We start from the raw sequence: 22,115 nt of genomic DNA on the forward strand, positions 1-22,115 counted from the left end.
AAACTTTTATGAATATATGTGTATACATACCAATATTAATACATATATTTCCCAGTTCAGCCCACAGAAAAGGCTTAGAAACGATGGCTGTCCCATAGCAACAAGCATACTCAGTGTCTAGATACTGGTTTCTAAATCATTCACCAGTACAAGGCACTAGGATCCCTGGAAATATTGCTGAGTCTAGGGCTGAGGAAGAAATATATAAGATTAGCATGAATTTGCTCCAAGTGCGAGAATATAAGGAACTGCTCAATCAACAAATTTATATGGTATGTCAAAAGGTCACAAAAGCAAGTGAAAGAGTTCACAAAGGCCCACATTGGAACAATTTGAGCACCAAAATAAATGGTGCAGTATTGGATTATAACACAAAGTACAAAATAAATATCCATGAATTCACACTGATGTACACAAATTTCTAATGAATTAATGAATGATTGAATACACAAACAAGCAAACCAACTGGGAGAACAGAAAAATCTTTCTTGCAGAAGAATTCCGAATAAGCCTTGCAGATATTTTCCCCTCAAGGAGGTGGAACTTAATTCCCTGCCCCTGAGTGTGGTCTGTGTTTGTTGACTTGCTTCCAGAAGCACACTATGGAAAGGAAGAACAGAAGTCAAGCTGGTATCATGCATCCTCAATGTGAAGTTATGAGAATGACGCAACCTATATGGTCTTCCTCCAAAACCCAGTCTAATAAGAATAATTAGACATCCATCCCCCTGGTCTAGTCATGAGAAACAAAATCAGGCAAATTCCAATTGAGAGACATCCTGTAAATGTCTGTTCATTACTCTTCAAAACACTCAAGGTCATCAAAAACAAGGAAAATCTGAGAGACTATCACTTTCCAGAGAAGGCTGAGGAGACATAAAGGCTAAAATCAATATGATATCCAGAACAGAAAAAGGACATTGGGAGAAAAACTCATGAAATCAGAATGTATCAATATTCGATCATTTGAGTCCATATATCACAATATATCAAAAGTTATGACAAATCATTGTAATATAAATGCTAACAACAGAAGAAATTGGATGTGGGGTTTATGAGAACTCAGAAAATCTTTGCAGCTTTTTTTTTTAAGATTTTATTTATTCATTTGAGACAGAGAGATAGAGAGAGAGAGCATAGCAGGGGAGAGGCAGAGGGAGAGGGAAAAGCAGACTTCCTGCTGAGCCAGGAGCCCGACATGGGACTCGATCACAGGACCCTGGGCTCATGACCTGAGCCGAAGGCAGATGCTTAATGACTGAGCCACCCAGGCGCCCCATCTTTGCAGCTTTTAAGTAAATGTGAAATACTCTAAAATAAATATATATTATAATTTTTTTTTGACATTACAACTTTATGTATGTTTGTTTTTCCAGCTCTGTTTGACTCTATTTGGGAATACAGTCCATTTGGAACTCAATAGATTGTTGGAGTTTTAAAGGATGCCAGCCTTGTCAAAGGTAGGTGACATTTAACTATCATTAACACATATCTTTCAACCTCTTTAAATAATTCAAAATTCAAACTCTTTTAAAAACTTCTTTATTTAAAAAAAATATTTTATGAGAAATAAAAATATTCAAATGTTTATATACTCACAGGCAGTTGGCATAAACATGATGCGACCATAAAACTTAAGTAATCATTTCTTTTAGCAAGAATTCTGTTTAAGCTTCTTCACTGAATTTTTCTCACACTGTTTCAATTTACATTCAGATTTGAGAAGACCTAGTGGCTATGTGCCTCCTTAAGAACAGAAATGTATTTTCTCCTTTTATATTTTTATGACACATTGCCTGCTCCCTCATAATTAGTGGATATTCCTTTTGTTCAACTGAATATGTCTCATTTCAAACACAAACTTCAGATGAAGCTCTGACACAGGAAACAAAGAGACACTGTCTCAAATTTTCTTGCCTTATTAATATTAATTCGGCAGGGTCTAGCTCAGTTGTTTCTTGGGCAGGTAGTTGTAGGCTGCTTTTCCTTCGCTGATGGCAGGAATCTGAACTCTGAGATTTAGACCCTTATAGTTAACCTTCTGGAGACAATAATTAAAGCACTGCCTTGACACTCCCTGTTTGGTAATTGTAGCATCTGTTCTTAGGCTCTAGTCAAAACAAGCTTCATATTCTCAGTTCTCAATCAGTGATCAATTAAGATTAACCATTGATATAATAGCTCAGAAAGAAAAAGTTAAAGAGATAAGGCAAATGTAATTAAACTAAAGTGGCTTTATGGATCTTGCTGTGATATTTATTCAACTCTCTGCATACTCGTATTTAATAAATGAGAAACTAAACCATTTCTTTTTGTTTTTAGTTTTTCTTTGATGAGATACATTTACTCAAAAAATATTATAATTTAATCTAGTTTTATAACATAATTAATTTCAAGTATCAGATTTGAGTAAAATCTATACAGATTTTAAATATAATTTTTCACGATTAAAAGTTTGAAATGAAATTAAACATTTGATATCAAGTACTAATTCTTTTGTCATCTATTTTATCTTTCAATTTGTTATCATCAGTATGCAGAATTTCCATACGGAAAAATTTTACTTTTACCTTGTAAAATCGTCACATTTTTGTAGAAAATTTGGATACTTTTAATAAAAAATTTCTGATCTCGGATAATTTTGGATTAGGGGTTTCATTCCAGATCTTATACTCAGATTAATACATGAGAGAGCTTCATACTTCAGAATTAATTCCTGTAACCAGCAACTTGTCCTTTTTACAAAACCATGATTTCAGCAACCTAAATATTATCTACGATACAAGTATGAGTAATCAAAAATTAATACTACACCATACTAATTATTAATGCATGATTTTACATCTTTTCCTTTAAAGCTTAATGAAGCATTAAAACATCCAAAGATCCAAATAAAAAGGAAGCACACTCTTCTCAAATGTCCTTTGGTTCTTTCTGTGCTATAATCAAAGTTAAAAGGACTATACAGAAATTTGATCATTTTATATAAGAATAGTTTAAACATAGTAACTTGAGAAAGGATAAACTTAAAGTAGTGAGAATGTTCACTTTTTTCAATGAGGAAATAATTCAAATGAATTCAGAAGACATTTGTAGAGAATTGCTTGAAATTGTTATCCTTTTAATGTAAGGGTTTTCATAAACTTCAAGTAAGAAAATAGACCTGAAAGCAATCTCTATGGTATGATATCCAGGAGAGTGGATGAAGAGAGTGATATCCAAGAATATTGAAGGTATAGGTTTCAAGCCAAACTTAGTATTAAAATATTTGTCTTTCATTAATTCAATTTTGAATAGAGTAATGCCCTTGGGGCTGGTTTAAAAATCCTATCATCTTCTTTCATAAATTCTTTTTTGAACATTCAAAGAAAGAGCAATCAATTTCTCCTCCAAAATTTCACAAAATTTAGTGTTTGTCCTGTTATTTGTCACTTACATTCATGATTGCCTAACAAGTAATTAGAATAACTTGTTATAAATCATCTGAAAATGAAAAACAAGATGAAAGAAATCATTCTTTTTTTTCCTACAGTCAGATAGCACTCTTTGATTATTTATAGAATACTTTTATGTTCCAATATGAAAAATGATATGGTTGCAGAGAAGTTGGGATAGGATTTCTTCTGTATGTTATGGTGGAAAGAGGAGGGAAACTATAGAAATGATGTATTTGAATTGGACTTTAAAGATAAGTGACTACAAATATGTAAAGAAAAGGGGATAGATGTATATAAGGCATGAAGGTATGTAATAATTCATGTGTGGTGAATTTTAAGCCATTTGGACAGTTAGGAAATTCAGTGAATATCAGGTATGAGGACAGTTGGTAGATAAATCTAGAAGAGTGGGTCCAGTAGATGAAGAACCTTGAATGAAATTTGAAAACATACCTGGGCTGTGGGATTTATGTTTTAGAACATATGGAGCTATGTTTGTTGTTGCTATTTATTTTTTAATCTGGAGAAATAAACCGATCAGGGTGTGTGTATGTGCATGGGTGTGTGTATGTGTGTGTTTAAGAAAATAATTCCTGGCAATATATTGGGAGATTATATATATATGTATATTTGCCCAATCTTTAGGAAGTACCAGTTTCATCTTATTTGTGTCTAGATCCTATAATTTCTTAGCCAGTTACTTGTATGTAATCACTATGCAAAAGGCATTTGTTTATTTAGAGATATATTTAGTTTAAGGTTTTAACTAAATCACATTCTTCAGGATTCCTTTAATACTTCATTTCATGAGGCCAAGGAAGCAAAGTGTGGTCACAAAAGGAAGGTTTTGGAAATGAATACAGAGACTGACACAGAGGTAAACAAATATAAGATCTGTCTTTAAAAAAAAAAAAAAGTCTTTAGGGCATTGGTATGAAAATCAGGTCCTGACACTCAGGGAACCATGCCTCTCAGCAGTGATGAGGTGAAAAGGAAACTGATGGAAACACAAAGGGAGCAACAGATCTGCTCAGCCAGGGGTGGATTTGAGCATTTCTGGTTTTAGTACTCACAACATCCTGCTGAGTTGACAATAGGGTTCAAAAAATGAATTGCAGAGCCATCTGTTTAAAAAAAGAAAAGTAGTTTGTAAGGTATTACTACAAATCATTTTGTAAATTATGTTAGTGAGGTTTTCCCCTGATGGGTTATTGTTTGCGCTGCAATTAGCACATTTGAAAAAAAAAAAAAGATGAATGCTGGGATATTTCTAATTTTAGGTAACTGTCAAAGGATAGTCATTTGAGACATGCCTGTTAGGATTTCACAATGGACTTGTCATTGGGAATTATGAGTCATCATCTGCACAAAATAATAAGCAGAGAAAAGAAAGGAAAATGCAGAGGGAGTTGACTATTTCTTTTTAGACTCTGCTAGACTTCTTATACAGAAGAAAGAATTGTTCCAATTACTCGATCGCTGCAGGTTCCCAGGATTATTAAAACAAGTTTATTATAAGCGATAACAGTAGAAGAAAAAATCTAAAAGAGGTACTTCGATCTTCCATGAATTTTCCTTTATGTAGTTTTTTTTTATTTCTTTGTCAGTATTTCGTTCAAAGAACCATAGGCCACAAGATGCTCTTAAAATCTTGCACACAAGAGACTGAAAGGACACTTAATATGTGTCTTTATTGCATGGCACATTTCTTAGTTAATTTTAAAGGTCATCTTTCTTCTGGGAACCTAAAGATGGTGTTCTTAAAGAAAGAAGAAAGATAAATAAATGGAAAGTGGTTTTGTTTTTTCTTTTTTGTTTTTATCCTAGCTTTAAAGTAATCCTGTTTATATGTCATGCTGCATTGATGTTATGTGACAGGTCATAATCCAGGTCATTGTGCTATCATTCAGGTTCGCTTAACATTTCTTCAGGACGTAAGCAAGTAAAACTGTACGTGGTCTTTGTTCTAGTAAAAAAAAAAATCCTGCAGGAGAGATGAAGAGAGTGCTTCGTTCTGGTCTATGGGACGACAATCCATAGTTTACTTTGCAGATGTCTGTGTAACTGAGGCAACAGCCAGAACAACCACAGAGTGGTAGCTACTCCGGGGAAGGGATACCAAGAGGCTCATAAATCATAGTAAGGATTAAAAGCAGTGAGCATTCATCTTCTTAACCTCATAAAGACAATATTGGAAAGCCAAGGATGAGAACGTACAGAGCATGGGATCTTTGTGCAGGGATAAATGGTGTCAGAGTTTTTAAGGCTTCTCTCAATTAGCACTGCCCTGCAGTTGATTTTAAAAAGCCTCCTTCCATGTCAAAATAAGTGATAAGATATATTTCTAGGGCATATGAGAAATGGAGTCACCTTATGTAGAAATGTTAATCATTTTCTTAGACTGAAACATGTTTCTTCTTGGATGGCAGATGGAAAGTAACCTTAAAATACCTAATCTGAAAAAAATATCTAATCTAATCCAATCTGAAAAGACTTCATTATTTAGCTAAACATTTTTAAATAATGAAATGTCATGAGAAAATTCTAACTTCACAATAGTCAAATGAAGGAGATACAGACAGCTGGGTCTCTCCTGTAACATTTAGTAAACAAATGGCCTGTTACTAATTGTTTATATTTGAGAAATTACTCTAATCAAAGGTCTTTGGATGCAGATGAGTGAATCGTATACAGTGAGAAGTTTCATTTTTTTGTTGTTGTTGTTGAGGATAAACACTTTAATAAAATTTTAAAGCTTTTGAAAAATACCAATTTGTTAATTTTTTCAGCATTGTCTAAATCAGTTCATGATACAGCTGAACTTGGCCATTTTATGAAAGCACAAGGAAAGAGCACAGAATAACAAAATCACTTATTCAAGGATAATTATGAGCTTATTAAGGAGACACAAATAGATTATTCCAGTTTCTGATTCCCTGGTTTAATATCAAATATCCCTTGGCAATGATTTTTTTAATGTATCCGATACTTAATTATCTATTTCAGTTAAGGGGAGCTATGGTGTGACTAATCCAGAGTGGCGGATAATTAAAAATATATATTTATGTTTGGCATTGAAATGTATTTTGTGTTTATATTTGAACATGATTTCATCTGACATTTTAGAAAGTCTCAACTGCCCTTCTTTGAAAACAATCAGAATAACATAGCAGACATTTTAATTTGGGCTGCTTCTGCACTGAGTGTACCATATTTTACACCCCGTGCTTGGGACAAACGTTTCTTTCCATTTGGCAGGCACTATGACACTACTCCAATTTAGTTCAAATATCTTCTTAGCTACCACTTTTCCTTCCTCTGGAATGGTGATTCAGTACCATATGCTTTGATACAAGCTTGTATGATGATTTTTGAGTCAAACAGCTTTGTTGTATCCTGTACCATTGCTTGGTTGTTCCTTTATCTGTTTTTTAACAACACTGCCCCATCTATTTCATTAACAGTTCAAGAGAAGGAGGGTACAGAACTTTGGGACTGGGTGAGGCTTCTCGCCCACATAAACTAACACTGATACAAAATATATGGTGGATACTTACTGTATATTGTTGGACTAAAAATAGACCAAATCATTTTTGACTTCATAATACTACCTGCTATTTAACCACAAAATCGTGGGTCCCAGAATCTGCTTAAAAAAAAAAAAAAATAGGCTACCAGAAAGCAAATATTTGCCCCTATGTCTACATATCTGGATTATTTTCTTAAATAATTATTAAATGGGGAAAATAGATTGGAGAGAAATGATAGTATATGTTAAATAGATCTCAGTAGCATTTTAAAATGTTTTTTTTTTATTATGTTATGTTAATCACCGTACATCATTAGTTTTTGATGTAGTGTTCCATGATTCATTGTTTGCGTATAACACCCAGTGCTCCATTCAGTACATACCCTCTTTAATACCCATCACCAGGCTAATCCATCCCCCCAACCCCCTCCTCTCTAGAACCCATAGTTTGTTTCTTAGAGTCCATAGTCTCTCATGGTTTGTCTCCCCCTCCGATTTCCTACCCTTCATTTTTCCCTTCACGCTATCTTCTTCTTCTTTTTTTTTTAACATAAAATGTATTATTTATTTCAGAGGTACAGGTCATTTTATATTTCTAAGGCCTCAGTAAAATGGGTGACATAAGACAAAAACTAATTCACTTTAAAAATTAGTAACCAACGTGGTTACTAATTTACATTCTAGTAAAGAGAAGGAAAAAACCAAGTAATTAAATTATATAATTTTTAGTTTATATCAAAATTATAGATAAATCTGTTTATAAAATTCATAAATGTTATGCAGAAAATAAGCCATGATGAGGGATAGGAAGTTTCCGTGTTGTAGAGGAAAGAGACATAGTATTTTGCCGATTTTAAACACGTATTTAGAGAAGGTCTTCCCAGTAAAATAACATTTGAAAAGACTTGAACTCCTTCAGGTCTTTTCACAGAGCAAGCCATGAAGTTACACACACACAGGTAGATGACGTACATATGTCAGAAATAGTTGTTCATCTTAAGACATTTCACTAAATGGGGCGCCTGGGTGGCTCAGTCGGTTGAGCGACTGCCTTCAGCTCAGGTCATGATCCTGGAGTCCCTGGATCGAGTCCTGCATCGGGCTCCCTGCTCGGTGCGGAGTCTGCTTCTCCCTCTGACCCTCCCCCCTCTCATGTGCTTGCTCTCTCTCATTCTCTCTCTCTCAAATAAATAAATAAAAAAAAATCTTTAAAAGACATTTCACTAAATGAGTGATGAAGTAATTAGTAGAACAATGCAAGAACTAACTTCAGAAATACAAGGGAAACAAAGTTTAGGAAAACAATCACTAAGGATATATTGAAAATTACGGGGAAAAAAAAAAGCCCACAGAAACTGAGTATAAATCTTTTAAACTTTTGCAGTGGAAATTAGCTGGCTTGAAATGGAAAGGACCCATGGATTTCTGGCATCAAAGAAATACAGAAGAAGGAGAGTATTCCACTCCCTCCAAATCCCAGGACAAAACAAAGAAAGGCAGAATCTATTTATTAAAAACCACAGGCCAGACACTGTTCTAAGCATTTACAAATGGTATATAGAAATACTAACTCACATAATCCTTATAACAGTCCTCTGGGATGACACTATTCTTTGATTTATTTTATCCTATATTATAGATACAGGAAATGAAGCTTGGAGAAGTTAAATAACTTGGCCAAGTTCATACTACTAGTAAATGGCTCTGCTGGGTTCCAATCTAGACAATCTAGCAAGAAGTCTATCCTTGTAACATCTACAATTTAGTGCCACATTTAAGACCTTTATCTACCAGCACCTTAAGCTAGATAGGTGACCCAACAGGGCCCAGTGGAGTAGACACTACTTTGTTAATCATATGGTTAAATTATGCATTTCATTCTATTTTGATGACTTAAAAATTTGTTTTTTGACTCTGAGTTTACATGCTCTGAGAAAAGTGATGAAACATAATGTAGATTTATTTTGAACTGTGTCACTTGGTTATAATCTTACTTTGGTAATTTGATGTGTGTATGACAAATGTTTTTTATGATTTTTGAACCATGAACCACAGACATGTCTTTATTTGCTTTAAAATAGCATAGAAATCCCAAATGGTTTAAAGACAAACTGCTATCACACCTAAATAATCTGCATGTCCCCCATTATTTTAGCACATGGTTGGCTATAATAGGTTGTATAAGAGTGGTGCCCGCTAAGGGACTCTTACAAGAAAGTGAGAAGGCGACACCATTGAAAGTTTACTAAGGCTATAGGATCAGGAGAAGTTGCAGAAGTCCTGAGAGTGGTTTTGGAATAAAATAAAAAGCCATAAAGAAACTCAAAGAAGTAGTAAGCGTCAATGAAATTCAGTGTTGCCCAATGGGCTGCATATAAAGACACAAGGGATATGATTAAGAAATGTTGATGCAGGTTTTCTGACCACAGAAAATGAAACACTGCTAGAGTTCTAGAACTGCCAAAAATGATTGGATCCCAACTTAATTACTTGGGTACTCTAAAGTCTCTATAAGAGCCAGAGCATGACAACAGTGGAAATTAGAATATTTCAGATATCTTCCTACCTAAGCACCATAGCTAAATATTGAGATTTTTTATGGGGCTAGAAGTCACGCTGTGTCCTCTTTATAAACCAGCCAGATGGTTCCATCAGATTTATGACAGATACAAATATAACCTTTCCTATGTTCTTACCTTGCTCTGATTTTCCAAGAACTATATCTTTGTGATATCCAAAGATGAGGTAACCAGTTTACTTTGAGGCTTCTCATAAGATAGTTCCATTAATAGGATATACAGTAGTTCTGTTTGAAAAGCCCTTGTACCTGCATCTGATTACCTATATTATCAAAAGTGTGTCTTTTAACTTCATCTATCTATGCTTAAACAATGGTCATTTATTAATGTTATATATTATTATAAGAGTATGCATTATTTATGAATAGTGTTAGCCAGTGCCCCCAAATGGTAAGAAGGTGTGTTTCCTAAGCATTCTTTTCGGGCGCCTGGGTGGCTCAGATGGTTAAGCGTCTGCCTTCGGCTCAGGTCATGATCCCAGGGTCCTGGGATCGAGTCCCGCATCGGGCTCCCTGCTCCTTGGGAGCCTGCTTCTCCCTCTGCCCTTTCTCTCTCGCTCTGTCTCTCATGAATTAAAAAAAAAAAAAAATGTAAGCATTCTTTTCATAACTACATGGAATGCAGTTTCACCCATTATATTTGCAATAAGACTTAAATATGTAATGACAGTGTTATGTCTGTTTTCAGAACTGATATGACATTTCTTGTAAGCAGACTTTCCCTCAGTTTAAAATTTCAGGAGGTCCCAAAACTTAAGCAGTGTGTGAAAATACCTATCAGTCTCTTTGGGGTATTGTTCATTCAGTCTTTCATATCCCTCCCTGGGCTTCCCTTTAAGATAAAAGGGGCTCATGTGATCTTGTGGAGTTGGGAGCAAGAGGGCTTCTTGGAAGAGTGATGATCCTGGATTGTGGTAGAACTGATATCTGCTGAGTTACGTTCAGTCCAGTTGCTTCCATGAATAGACTTGTTACCTATGGTTGATATTTTTGGCTAATAAACATGTCCTCTCTTCTTCTCAGTTCATCCAGGTCCTTCCTTTGTTAACCATGCTGCTTCAATCTCACAATTCTTCTGAGGTTGCAGATTTTGAGTGTGGCCACCTTGTTGCCTTTTTGAGTGCCCAAGAGTCCTGAGTAAAGACTCTTTTTCCCGTAGTGTGTTTAGCTCTACCCATTCAATGACTTTTCATATATTCTCCATAGCCAGATGGAAGCTGCTACTTAAACTGTGGACAGACACAAGGTCCTTGGAAATAATAAATGGTTTGCACGTAACACATATAATCCCATAACCCTGTTAGTTGAATTAATATTGCAAAAATACATCCTCCTTTTCTAGCTTAATAATTCTTTCCACACATGAATAGCCTGTTACCACAGTCAATGTTCAAAGATTTTCAATAAACATTTTTAAGGAATGTTTACATCAAGAGTGGTAGGCTCCTTTAAAGTTTTTGCTGCATATGATGAGACAGATGGAGAAATTCATTTCTTTAAGCATGATATTTATTCCATCTTTCTATGTTATTTGAAATCCATTCTTCCCCTTGCCCCTAGGGGATGCCTGTCATCTAAACACATGTTTGAAACTAGATAGAAAGCCTATGTCCTGTGTATCCCATGGGGATGACAAAAGGGGTGAAATATAGGATAACTGCATCTTCAATTGTGCAAAAGGGAGTTTCGTTTTTGCAACTGATATTCCTTGCATAGTGTGCGATGCTGTGTTGTATGTAGTCTTCTGGTGGTTTAATTATTATTGCATTTCATTTCATAACTAGATGGGACTTCTTAAAGCTAAGGAATATTGAAACTTGGCATAAATGTCTCTGGGGTGTAATTGTATCTAAAATTGAATTCCTCAGCCTTCTCACAGAGTGCTCCTTGTAATAGGTAACTCTAGTGATAAATTTATCCTGACCTTATACATCTTACAAAGCTTTTCATGGTCCCATTTTTGTTTTGCAGCATTATTTAGGGCCACTCTTCACCCTTGTACTCTGTGCTAATACATACACACTACAAAACTTCCAGTTTCTCAGCTATAGCCCTACTCTCTTACAGAGTTTTAACATGCTCACACTCTGCCCAGAACTCCCCTCCCCTGCTGCCCACCTGCACATGCCTTCCCTCCCTGAGCCATCTCACTGCTCATAATTCGGCTGTCACTCTGTTCTTTGTGTCTCTCTTGGCTCCAGAATCTGTGGCAGGTTCATTAGTTTGGCCACCCCATCACATTGGATTATAGGCAGTTTATTTGTCTGCATCTGATATTAAACTGCAGGTTTCATGGTCCCCTGACCTCATCTCCAGCCCTGGCTCCATGCCTTCCAATGATCTATTCTCAATCTAGTATGCTCCTATTACACTGGCCTTCTTCCAGTTCCTTGGTCTCCCCCACCCCCGCCACCTCAGGGTATCCATATACTTTCCCATCTTTAAAGCAACACCTTTATCCTCTTCCATCCATAATGACCTTGCAAAATTTTACCCAACTTTCAGATCACCTGATAGATACTCATTTGGGGAAAATGAAGGTTAAAAAAAAAAGAATCTGAATTAGAGGAGGTGAGCCTAAATCACGAGCAACAATTATATTGCATTCTATGTTTGGCTTATACTTTGGGTTTAGAGGAATGATTATCAGTGACTTAAGGACGTAGAAGAATTAGGTTAGTTTCAAAAGTATATTAAATACACCATAGTACTTTAAGAGGGGTTCAAAATTCGATCATATAAAATTAGTAATTGCATCACTGCAAAGCAATGAGATGATGGAAGATAGGAGTAAACTTCAGTCACCTTATATTCAGAACTGTGTTATCAAGGGATATATTATCATGCTGGCTGATTCTCTCCAGTACACCAGTATAAATCTGGGGTTCATTAAGGGATAACAGAAATCTTGGGGCACCTGGTGGCTCAGTCGTTAAGCGTCTGCCTTTGGCTCAGGTCATGATCCCAGGGTCCAGGGACCTAGCCCTACATCAGGCTCTCAGCGGGAAGCCTGCTTCTCCTTCTCCCACTCCCCCTGCTTGTGTTCCCTGCTCTTGCTATCTCTTTCTGTCAAATAAATAAAAAATCTTAAAAAAAATAGAGATAACAGAAATCTCTACGTTAGGCAGAAAGTTGATTTTTATAAAGAAGTGCATGTTTGAAATATGTTAGGTAGGGTGGGAGGGGCTGGTACTATCTGGACTTCCTGGAATGAGACTCAGAACACCATCAAAGGAATGGCCAGCCAAAGGATCTTCTCCCTTGGGACAGGAAGGAGCATGGGGGAAAAAGGGACTGACAGCTCTGGAATCATTCCATCTTAATCAAAATCTGTGGATCAAAAATCCCCACAGCACAGCTAGCTGCAAGAGCACATGACCTTCACTACAACCCAGGTATCAGGAAGCTCCAACAGGAAGGGATGGCTTAGAACCACGCCCTCCTGTCACATCTACACCAGTATACGGGGTGATTTGATATCATCATCCCCTCTTTTCCTGCTTAACTTTGTTCACAGCTGAATCCAAATATCTCAGAACGTATCTCATTGGCAGAAAATAAATCATGTGATGTTCTAGCTTGACAAAATGTGGAAAGCGAATTTTACTTTGTAGCATCTGCCAGACTCACAGCAACACTAGAAGGAAGTTGCTTAACAGTTGCTCAGTGAACCAGTACACTTTATAGACTGATATTTAGTGTTAAAAGATATTTTTCAAATAATAATCTGAACCATTCAAAATTGCTATTTTTGTAGGGCAAAAATGAGTGAATATTGGCAATGTTTTATTATTCAAACGATATGCAAATAAATACCAGTTATGAAAATAACAGGAAACATTGGTTATTGATAATTGGCCATTGGATAGTGATAAAATGTTACTTGTAAATTTTGAATGTATACTCTGAACATATATAAACTATTGCTCATAAATAAAGAATATTTGTACAAGTATAAATAGATCAAAATGTTACTGTGTTTTGATTGCCTTCTTTTTACCTTGGCAGAGGGGGATTCTGCCCCAGGGTTACAGCCGTCGCTGGACACAGGACACCTGACCTGGGGCAGATGCCATCAACAGCAGTTTATTAGGCATGTGTACTCACAGCATGGGGGAGAAGGACACTGTTCCATACGGGGCCACTCGGGGGTTGTACTTGGAAAGAGTAAACAAGCAAGGGCTGTGGGAGGCAGGCTTGGTAATAACAAAGGGATTAGATGATCTGTTCCGGCAGGAGGATGTGATCGACTTTAGTGACTGATCCTGTGGGCTATTGGGAAGTGACATTTGCTTGCCTGGTTCCTGTGATTGGGACAGTTGTTTGGCTAGAATACCTTATTCAGGGGCACACGATGGGGAGGGGAACTTGCCATTAAGACTTTCAAAGCCCTCCTGGTCAAGGCACACACAATCCCACAATACACACAATACCGGGACTTAATTGTAGGCATTTTGCCACAGATGATGGTATGTTTGAACATTACATAACGTGAATACAATGTTTTTTTTGTTTTTTTTTTTTTTAATTTGGAAGTAAATATAATTGACAAAATAAGTTTCGGACTTCTTGAAGGAAACATTTATACTGCTCCAAGCTTTAAATTTAAATTAACATTAAATGAAATTATAAATTTAGTCCCTGTCTCACTAGCCACATTCCACATGTTCAGGTAGCCACATGCATGTGGTTAGTGACTGGTGTATACACTACCATTGAAACAAAGAAATGGACACTCAGATAGTTACGTTTCTATCCTAGGGGATGCAGAGATTACAGCTTGGTTCTAAACTTGCTTAAATGATCAAATATTTACATTTTTTGTTTTGGATCATATGGCTAGCCGGGCTAGCGATGGAGAAAGTGACACCTCTCTACAAGAGAATACATTGGAGGGGCGCCTGGGTGGCTCAGTTGCTTAAGCATCTGCCTTCTACTCAGGTCATGATCCCAGGGTCCTGGGATCGAGCCCCATATCAGACTCCCTGCTCCGCGGGAAGCCTGCTTCTCTCTCTCCTGCTCCCCCTGCTTGTGCTTTCTCTCTGTCAAATAAATAAATAAATCTTAAAAAAAGAAAAAAAAAAAGAGAGAGAGAGAGAGAATACATTGGAGGAAACACATATATACTTGGAGGACAAAATTAAAATTACGTAGAAATAATTTAGATGAAGTGAGAAATTGAATCTTCTCTACATAATTTAGAAATTTTATTCTAGTTTCAGTAATAATGACATCTTGAAAATAATGTGTTCTCCCTAAACTTTAAACCTATTCTCAGTGCCAAGTGTAGTGCCTGGCAAATATTCATGTGTACATGAATGAAATTTATCATATGCATCCATCCATTGATTCATTCATTCATTTAACAGTTTTTAGCAATGCAGTCTAAGCACCAATTTGGTTGCCTTGGGATAGAGTTGAATGAACCTGATATATTTCTGCTACCTTAGAGTTTATATTGTGATTCAGAATGACAAAAAATCAACAAATGAATTATAAATTTATAATAAATGATTAGAGATTAATAAAGTAATGAAGTCAAGCACATTGATATAACAGGTTGTGTCTGGGAGTTCACTTCTAATCGGTGGTCAGAAAAACTGTCTCTGAGCTGAAATCATTTAAGCCAAGGAGGAACTTGTGATGTGATCACATGTAGGGAGAGTTTACCAGGCAGAAGCAAGAGCTAGGGGAAAGGAACCAGGAGGAACAAGTTTGGCATACTGGAAGGGCAGAAGAGAGCACCAGAATAGCTGGAGTGGGTGAACAATGTATGTGAATAAGAGGATGAAGTCTAAGAGATTGTCAGGAGCAAATATTGCAGATCTTGTTGGTGTGGTAAGGAGCTTGGGTCTTTTCTGTATGATCAGTGGTTTTAAGACTGTGTTATATAGGGGAATGGCAACATGACAAAACACAAAATTATTAACTTCTGAGGACAGCAGAGGAGGAAGAGTTTATTTATAGTACAGGGATAGGGGGCTGATGATGTGCAGCTGCACCCTAACAGACTCTAAGCCAGGGGTGGGTGATGGTCCAGCAAGGCCGAAGAAATGACCCAGAGGCAGCAATTGAGACACACGTCTGTTGGGGGAACTTAGGTATGGGGAGTCCAGGAGCAGCAGACTGGACAGAGTATCTGCTGCTGGGATCTACATGCAGCAAGCTTTTATAGCATAGCAGCTTAGCCTAGGGACTATTTGCAGCCTCTCCCTCCTTGCATGGCCCACATTCCAAAGAGATCAAGGCCTGCCATCAGAACTCTCTTTGTTACAAAGGAGACACTTTGGTTTTGCCACCCAGGGAGCCCCTGATCTTGAATGCTGAATAACATGTTCTTCTACCTATTCTGCTTGATGGGACTATAGAGGGAGGACGGGATCTCTATATTCTCAAGATAGTGATCTTCAGGAACATTCTGGGTATGCTTTTGCAAGATAGCTATCCAGCCAGCCCACCCCCCATACCTTGGATGACCCATATATTTGTTACGTGCCCCTCTTCCACAATGTCCCTGGGGCCAGGTATGCCAAGGTGCATTGCAACCAAATCCCACAACAATGATACGAGCTGCAGCATCCAAATAATACAGCACAAATAGCTAAGAAACTATAAAAAAAAAAAAACAAAAAAACATTTCTCCAGGGAAAGCCTGTAGTCATCACTAGGGGGAGTTCACTACATACCCAACAGTTGGACTTATTCTGTATAGAAGTGCAGTCAGGGCCCAATCAGCAAACAGGTTTCCCATGGAGAATCTAAGGTCAAAAAGTAAGATGTTTAATAGGCACCAGAAAAGGCAAATCATGATTGTCTAATAGTATTCAGGTGGTGGTGTTCTGGGCTAACACCACCCCATCGGTGGCTTATCTCTAGGTTTATAGCTCCAAATTGTTTGCCCTCCTTTCTGTTACGAGGTGGGGCAAACCTGAAAAGGATAATAGAGGTATAACAATACTCAATAAGGTGATCATGATAGTGTCCTTTTTTTAATGAGAGGCCTAGGGTTATGTACCCCCATTTTCTTCGGTGGAGTGGGGTGGAAAAATGGAGTGATGGTTAGGTTCTCTTTTATCCTTATTCCCGATGGGGCTGAAAACCCAAACCATCGTGGACTTGTCTGCCATTTCCAGGGCCATTTAATTGTATGTTCCCGTATAGATAGATCTTGTGGCAAGGACAATAAAAACTTACCTTGTTTCCCTACCTGTGGCAAAGAACCTCCTCTTGTCTGCTGCCTCCTTGTATTCCAAGAGTGGCATCAGGTCCTTGGATGAGTAGAGAGTGGGCACTGGACCAGTTGGAATGTACATGTTCATTTAATATCCGTATAGCTGTTGACAGGTGGCGTGTCTAAAAGGCCAGTGAACAGGTTTCTTGTCAAAGTTTTGTTTCAACAATCCATTCGTGTGTTCTATCAGTCTACCCGCAATGGAATTGTGTGGTAGATGGAAATGCCAATAGATGTCTTGAGCTTTGGCCTTTTCTTGCATTTCACATCCTGTAAAGTGGGAGTCTCGGTTGCTGTCAGGGTCAGTGGGGAGTCTGTATACGGCACACTCCCGTCCCAGACCACAGGTGGTGGCCTTCTGCATAGCACGCTTCCTGGGGTAGACTTGCAGGAGTCCTGAATAAGTTTCAGCACATAACATCAGCCATCAGAGAGGAGCAAGGGACTGAGGTAATCAATCTGCCATCTCTGAACAGGGTGCTGCCTTCTTACTATCTCTCTAGTATCTCTTGGCAAAGGTCACGGTCATTCCTGGGCACCGTTTAGGCATCGTTGGCAGACAACTACAATGTCTTTGTAATGCAGCCGTAAGCACCGGTTTTTAGCAATAGCCGACCAGGTCCATTGCCCTCGATGTCCCATCTTCTTGTGTCCTCCAAGAGGCAGACACTGGCCGACTCATCAGCCTGTGGACTAACAGGCAGAGTGCATGCTTTGCGTGCATCTGTATGATAGACAGTGATGTTCATGCCTTATATGTGTTGTTGCCTTAGATGGGCACCCCGCTACCATCCAGTCCTGTGCTTCCGGTTAGAGAAGCCACGTGGCCGGTCCTTTGTAGGCTGCCCAGCTCTCTGTACATAGAACAATGAGATCAGGCTCCTGGAGCAATGCCATCCATGCTGCTCACAGTTCGGGCCATGGAGAGTCTATCCAGATAGTGTCAGTTGAGGTTTGGATGGCAATGGCAATCCCGGTGCAGGGCTTGCCCCTTGCTGACCCATTAGTGTACCAGGCATGCTCAGGAATTGTCTGTCTCCTTCCTGCACAAAGGATGGCAGCTGTGATGGTCTACTGCCTCAGAGAATGGTTACCTTTTAGAGGGGACGTAACCACCGGGCCTAGAATGGAGTGTAACTTCACACCACCGGGCCTCTTGGTCAAGAGAGGATGTTGTTGCAAGTAGGCATGCCGTTTGGCTGCAGTTTAGGTTTGGGCACTGCGTGATCTGGGCTTTTGGAACGTATCCTTTAGCCATCCTGCTATAGGATGCGGAGCGTGAACAGTCGCTGGGATCCCTTTGGGGATGTTTTCTACTTTCTGGAAGGTATGATAAGTAGCACACAGCTATTGTCCTAAAATGCTGTTTTGTGTCTCAAATCCTTTCCACAATTGTGACCAGAAGCCTAATGGTACTTATTGGTGCCCTTGCTGTTACCATAGGCCCCGTCCAGACCTTTCTGGGAAACTGGCTACATCCGATTCGCATGGCTGCCCCTGTATGAGAACACCTAAGGCTTGGATCTGTTTAATGGCCACCTTGGCTTGGCCAAATGCTTCACATTCCTTTGAGGACCATTCCCATTGGACTTCCTTTTTTCTTTCTTTTTTTTTTTTTTAAAGATTTTATTTATTTATTCATGAGAGATAGAGAGAGAGAGGCAGAGGGAGAAGCAGGCTCCCTGCAGAGCGGGGAGCCCGATGCGGGACTCAATCCCAGGACCCCGGGATCATGACCTGAGCTGAAGGCAGACGCTTAACCGACTGAGCCACCCAGGTGTCCCGGACTTCCTTTTTTCTTTTCTTTTCTTTTTTTTTTTTTTTACGAATAAAGCCAGGCAAGGGATACACGGACACAAGTACCCTAAGAGACCTAGGAAAGTTGGCAACTACTTTGAGGTGTTAAGACATGGGTATGCCTGTATTTTATCAATAACTGCTGCAGGGACAACTTTTGTCTTACTGAAGGAGATAACACCCGAGTACTTGACTGATAAGCCAGGGCCCTGAATTTTCTGTGGGTCCACTGCCCATCCTCTTCTTCGTGATGCTCCAGCAAAGCCAGCAAGGTGTCTTGCAACACAGGCAAGTCTTCACATTTTAATATTACATCATGAGCATCATGTGCCCATCTCACTGATATGGGGAAGGAGAAGAAGGATTGTCTCAGGCCATCATCCCTTGACATACTGTGGGACCATGCAGGTAGCCTTGGGGGAGACTTGCAGGGTTTATCATTGTCCCTCCTACATGAAGGCAAATTGGTCTTCATTATCAGAAACCTGTCTTTGTCAGTGCCTTTTCTATGAATTTCCTGGAAGATGAAGTAGTTTTGCAGGAACACATTTTTACCAAAGCATCAGGGTAAAACAATGACTCTGTAAATAACAAAAAACTTAAAAATGCCCATAGTTAAAGATCTGGTGAGAGTGTCTTATAAACCTGGAAAGGACAAAACATAGAAACTTTGTTTCTCTGGGTAGATAAAGAAAAATAAAATGACTTTGTTTACAATTTCTTGTCAAGAGGGACGCCTGGGTGGCTCAGTTGGTTATGTGTCTGCCTTCAGCTCAGGTCATGATCCCAGTTTTAGGGGTAATTACTATTTAAAAATTTATTTTGTATTAAGGGTCAGAAAACCTGGGGCATTTGTCTGTTTTCTCATCAATTCCTAATTGGGCTTTGTTGCAAGTGCCCAGATCTTAATCCGGGGCAGTTTGTGCTCTCCTAGCTTTGCAAAAAAACACACCAGAATCTCTAATTTATTGCCTTGTTCTCCTATCTTGTCCACCAGTCCTGAGGCCATCAGCCTACAGGCACATTCATGCCCTTTTCTAATCTTAGCTAATCTTTTAACTTCCAGACATGAGCCTCAGCCTCCATCCTGGCATTGGTGGTCAGATGGACTGCCCATAGTGGAGGACAACCCACTGTGGCTACCATAGGCTTCCCTTCCTTGCCACAGAGCACACTTCCTCCCACAAGTACATTAGACCGGTTAGCATTTTCAGGGTGTTCCCATACTCATGGAGCAGTCTACAAATATCTGACATGTGGGCCAACTCCCTCCCCCACAGAGAGCAATGGCCAACTCAAGAATTCCCCCACAGATTTCCCTTTTCCCCTTTCCAACATTATGGGTTTTCCTCTGGCCTCTGGGCTGGCTTGCTCATTGGGTAGCTACACCCCACCTGACTCTAAGCCAAGGGTGGATGATGGGCTAGCAAAGCCGAAGAAATGACCCAGAGACAGCAATTGAGACACACGTCTGTTGGGGGAACTTACATACAGGGAGTCCAGGAGCAGCAGACTAGACAAGGCATCTGCTGCCAGGATCTACATGCAGCAAGCTTTTATAGCATAGCAATTGAGCCTGGCGACTATCTGCAGCCTCTCCCTCCTTGCATGGCCAGGGCTCCAAGGAAATCAAAACCTACCACAGAACACTCTTTGTTACAAAGGAGACACTCCGGGTTGGCCATCCCCAAGCTCCTGACCTTGAATGCTGAACATGTTCTTCTACATATTCTGCTTGATGGGAATATAGCAGGAGGATGGGATCTCGACTCAGGATGTGCTTATATAAGCTAGTTATCCTGTGCTTCCCATACAGAGGACATCCTGAAAGAGTTAGGCATTGAGACAGAACTTAAAGAATGAGCGATGTTTTGACAAATAAATTTTTTTAAAGATTTTATTTATTTATTCATAAGAGACAGAGAGAGAGAGAGAGAGAGAGAGAAGCAGGCAGAGGGAGAAGCAGGCTTCCCGCTGAGGGAGCCTGATGCGGGACTCGATCCCAGGAGTCTGGGATCATGACCTGAGCCGAAGGCAGATGCTTAACCATCTGAGCCACCGAGGTGCCCTTGACAAATAAATTTAAGACAGGATTGCATAATGGTAGAGGAATGAAAAAGTGAAGGAATTTTAGGAAATGAAAAATTATTTGGAAGAGGTGAATTTCAGGCTTACAATGTTGTGTTTGCCTAGAAAGAATGTTAGGAGGTAAATCGGGTCATTTGTCCTTACCTTCACTGATGTGTCTTTGCAGAGTACCTGTTCTGCTCCTTCTCTCTTGCATACCCCACACTGAATTCTGGAGTGTGAAAATATTCTTCAGGGCTCTGCCATTGCTCCTTCGGCAAGACCATCTCTTGGTCACAGCTTTCAATAATCAGAAATGCCCTCTGTTATAGGCTGAATTGTGTCCCTCCAAATTCATGTGCTGAAGTCCTAACTTCTATTACCTCAGATGGTGACTGAGGATAACGTCCTTAAAGAGGTCATTAAATTAATGAGGTCATTAAAGAGGGCCCTAGTCCAATAGACTTGTGCGCTTATAAGAGGAACTTTGGGCACATACAGGAGCAGAGATGATGTGAAGATACAGGGACAAGACAGTCATGTACCAGCCAAGGGGAAAGGTCTGGATCAGATCCTTCCGTCACGGCCTTCAAAAGGAACAAACTGTGCTGAACCTTGATCTGAGACTTCAGGTCTCCAGACTGGGAGACAATGAGTTTCTGCTGATTAAGGCACCCAGTCTATGATACTTCACTATAGCAGCCCTAATATACCATCCCGATGAACTTTTGTAAGTCATAACAAGGGAATCCATTGACGTGGAAGCCAAGCAGTTTCATATGCAAGGGGAGGAAGGCAGGAGTGACTAGAGCTGAGCTCCCACACACCCTGCCCACAAGGTCAATCCTTGAAGAGTTTACTGCTTCTCTATAAAGACTGTAAGGTTCTATAATTAGAGGTATTAGTATTATGTCCTTCCTATGTTTTTACTATAAAAGAAATCTCTACTTATAAATGATAGGATGTTAATAGCATTTAGTAGTTGTGTGAGGTTTAAAATGTTCGTATTTAGTAGGAAAAAAGCTGGTAAGCTGTGCTCATCCCCATATATTTTAGCAATTGCTGATTAAGGAAATTCTAAAGTTGAGAAATCTGCAGATGACCATATTTTTCTCCTTTACCTCTATGGATTTTCTGTCTTTGCAGAATCTCCTCTTATGAACAGTAGATATTTATTAGCACTTCTTATTTCTTGATTTTCCTCTTCTCTGACCTATATCCTAGTATAAGGTGTCTGGTTATGTAGGAATTTCTTGGTTTGATTAAAGTATTACTATTCAGTGCAGTGAGGAGAAAGCAGTACTCTGTGGGATGTAGAGAAAATGGATTGCCTTGAATCTAGGGCAGTGCAATTGGGATTATCAGGGAAGGAGTGTAAAGCAGTGATATGAGAAAATAAATGCTAACTTTATATAATATTCATCTTCCCTTCATTGCAGCCAAGTTTGACTTGAAATTAGTGGTGTGAGTTTTTCT

At 38.9% G+C, this 22,115-nt stretch overlaps 1 protein-coding gene across 1 annotated transcript in view; it reads left to right on the forward strand.

Annotated features, from left to right (window-relative positions):
- Positions 1 to 22,115, forward strand: part of CDH12 (cadherin 12) — a 992,169-nt gene that overhangs the window by 335,602 nt on the left and 634,452 nt on the right. The window contains exon 2 of the mRNA XM_064596829.1: positions 1,377 to 1,460. The gene's annotated coding sequence lies outside the window, so the exon portion shown is untranslated. The remainder of the gene's footprint in view (positions 1 to 1,376; positions 1,461 to 22,115) is intronic.

This window comes from Mirounga angustirostris, unplaced genomic scaffold (genome assembly GCF_029215605.1).
Source record: "Mirounga angustirostris isolate CCGP_5_RB_7025 unplaced genomic scaffold, mMirAng1.0.hap1 SCAF_7, whole genome shotgun sequence".
Taxonomy (NCBI): domain Eukaryota; kingdom Metazoa; phylum Chordata; class Mammalia; order Carnivora; family Phocidae; genus Mirounga; species Mirounga angustirostris.